This window comes from Parambassis ranga, unplaced genomic scaffold (genome assembly GCF_900634625.1).
Source record: "Parambassis ranga unplaced genomic scaffold, fParRan2.1 scaffold_76_arrow_ctg1, whole genome shotgun sequence".
Classification (NCBI taxonomy): domain Eukaryota; kingdom Metazoa; phylum Chordata; class Actinopteri; family Ambassidae; genus Parambassis; species Parambassis ranga.
This window is the reverse complement of record NW_021144815.1, coordinates 127,984-130,483: the sequence shown is the minus strand read 5'-3', so window position 1 is coordinate 130,483 and position 2,500 is coordinate 127,984. Positions and strand designations below refer to the sequence as shown.

Here is a 2,500-nt window from a genome sequence, read left to right as displayed (position 1 = left end):
GAAGCTAAGCAGAGTCGGGCCTGGTTAGTACCTGGATGGGTGACCGCCTGGGAATACCGGGTGCTGTGAGCTTTTCTATCTTTGGACAATGGAGGACTTTAGGTTCCTTCCTGCCTTTGATCTCCGAATTCTGGGCCTTTGGTAACCACGGTAACCGCGCCTGACATACACTTAGACGCTCTCCCCACCATTACCTGCTAACCAACATCTTCACTTTTGGTCTTTGATGGGCAAAAAGAAGCAAGACGTGCATAAAATACATCCTGACTGATACCAAAGCAGGTGACGAAAACTACAGAAGACGGGCTACAAAAGCTACAAAGGTTGTTTATTGGCTACAAAGGCTACGGCAGATGTGGTTGGGACGCGCGCACACGCGTCTAAGAAAAGAAGCAAAGCTGACAGAGAGCCTTTTTTTCTTTCCTTCTTTCTTCAAACATCTGCTCAGCACTGCAACACAATGACCGCGACGGTACCAGGGGCACGAGGATTTTCCCGGCGCGGTTTGCTTGGTTTAGCCCGGGGAGGGGTGATTAAGGGTGGGTGAACAGGTTGTGGCGGTGCGCGAGGTGGCAGTGGGGTTCGTGGGAGGATGCGTGGGTGAGCAGGAGAGTGTGGGCATTGTTGGAAGGCAGTGTGCAGGGCAAAGCTAACAGAGAGCGTTCCTACATCTTCTTATCGGAGCAAAACAGCGACGCGTCAGAGTCACAGCGTGACCACGCCTGTATGACGCGCATAAAAGCACATCGCAGCTGAGGAGAAAGCAGCTCACGGCCATACTGCTCTGGAGACGCCCGCTCTCGTCTGATCTCGGAAGCTAAGCAGAGTCGGGCCTGGTTAGTACCTGGATGGGTGACCGCCTGGGAATCCCGGGTGCTGTGAGCTTTTCTATCTTTGGACAATTGAGGACGTTAGGTTCCTTCCTGCCTTTGATCTCCGAATTCTGGGCCTTTGGTAACCACGGTAACCGCGCCTGACATACACTTAGACGCTCTCCCCACCATTACCTGCTAACCAACATCTTCACTTTTGGTCTTTGATGGGCAAAAAGAAGCAAGACGTGCATAAAATACATCCTGACTGATACCAAAGCAGGTGACGAAAACTACAGAAGACGGGCTACAAAAGCTACAAAGGTTGTTTATTGGCTACAAAGGCTACGGCAGATGTGGTTGGGACGCGCGCACACGCGTCTAAGAAAAGAAGCAAAGCTGACAGAGAGCCTTTTTTTTTTTCCTTCTTTCTTCAAACATCTGCTCAGCACTGCAACACAATGACCGCGACGGTACCAGGGGCACGAGGATTTTCCCGGCGCGGTTTGCTTGGTTTAGCCCGGGGAGGGGTGATTAAGGGTGGGTGAACAGGTTGTGGCGGTGCGCGAGGTGGCAGTGGGGTTCGTGGGAGGATGCGTGGGTGAGCAGGAGAGTGTGGGCATTGTTGGAAGGCAGTGTGCAGGGCAAAGCTAACAGAGAGCGTTCCTACATCTTCTTATCGGAGCAAAACAACGACGCGTCAGAGTCACAGCGTGACCACGCCTGTATGACGCGCATAAAAGCACATCGCAGCTGAGGAGAAAGCAGCTCACGGCCATACTGCTCTGGAGACGCCCGCTCTCGTCTGATCTCGGAAGCTAAGCAGAGTCGGGCCTGGTTAGTACCTGGATGGGAGACCGCCTGGGAATCCCGGGTGCTGTGAGCTTTTCTATCTTTGGACAATTGAGGACGTTAGGTTCCTTCCTGCCTTTGATCTCCGAATTCTGGGCCTTTGGTAACCACGGTAACCGCGCCTGACATACACTTAGACGCTCTCCCCACCATTACCTGCTAACCAACATCTTCACTTTTGGTCTTTGATGGGCAAAAAGAAGCAAGACGTGCATAAAATACATCCTGACTGATACCAAAGCAGGTGACGAAAACTACAGAAGACGGGCTACAAAAGCTACAAAGGTTGTTTATTGGCTACAAAGGCTACGGCAGATGTGGTTGGGACGCGCGCACACGCGTCTAAGAAAAGAAGCAAAGCTGACAGAGAGCCTTTTTTTCTTTCCTTCTTTCTTCAAACATCTGCTCAGCACTGCAACACAATGACCGCGACGGTACCAGGGGCACGAGGATTTTCCCGGCGCGGTTTGCTTGGTTTAGCCCGGGGAGGGGCGATTAAGGGTGGGTGAACAGGTTGTGGCGGTGCGCGAGGTGGCAGTGGGGTTCGTGGGAGGATGCGTGGGTGAGCAGGAGAGTGTGGGCATTGTTGGAAGGCAGTGTGCAGGGCAAAGCTAACAGAGAGCGTTCCTACATCTTCTTATCGGAGCAAAACAGCGACGCGTCAGAGTCACAGCGTGACCACGCCTGTATGACGCGCATAAAAGCACATCGCAGCTGAGGAGAAAGCAGCTCACGGCCATACTGCTCTGGAGACGCCCGCTCTCGTCTGATCTCGGAAGCTAAGCAGAGTCGGGCCTGGTTAGTACCTGGATGGGTGACCGCCTGGGAATCCCGGG

General features: G+C 53.2%; 4 non-coding genes across 4 annotated transcripts in view; all 4 read left to right on the top strand.

Annotated features, from left to right (window-relative positions):
- The window catches only part of LOC114431461 (5S ribosomal RNA), a 119-nt gene extending 47 nt beyond the window's left edge, over positions 1-72 (top strand). The window contains exon 1 of the ribosomal RNA XR_003670149.1: positions 1-72. This exon is cut by the window's left edge and continues 47 nt beyond it. This is a non-coding gene — a ribosomal RNA (5S ribosomal RNA).
- Positions 73-766: 694 nt separating this feature from the next.
- Positions 767-885, top strand: LOC114431465 (5S ribosomal RNA). The gene has a single exon (XR_003670153.1). It is a non-coding gene; the product is annotated as a 5S ribosomal RNA (ribosomal RNA).
- Positions 886-1,579: 694 nt separating this feature from the next.
- On the top strand, positions 1,580-1,698 carry LOC114431476 (5S ribosomal RNA). Its single transcript, XR_003670163.1, has one exon. It is a non-coding gene; the product is annotated as a 5S ribosomal RNA (ribosomal RNA).
- A 694-nt stretch (positions 1,699-2,392) lies between these two features.
- Positions 2,393-2,500, top strand: part of LOC114431464 (5S ribosomal RNA) — a 119-nt gene continuing 11 nt past the window's right edge. Inside the window, exon 1 of the ribosomal RNA XR_003670152.1 lies at positions 2,393-2,500. This exon is cut by the window's right edge and continues 11 nt beyond it. This is a non-coding gene — a ribosomal RNA (5S ribosomal RNA).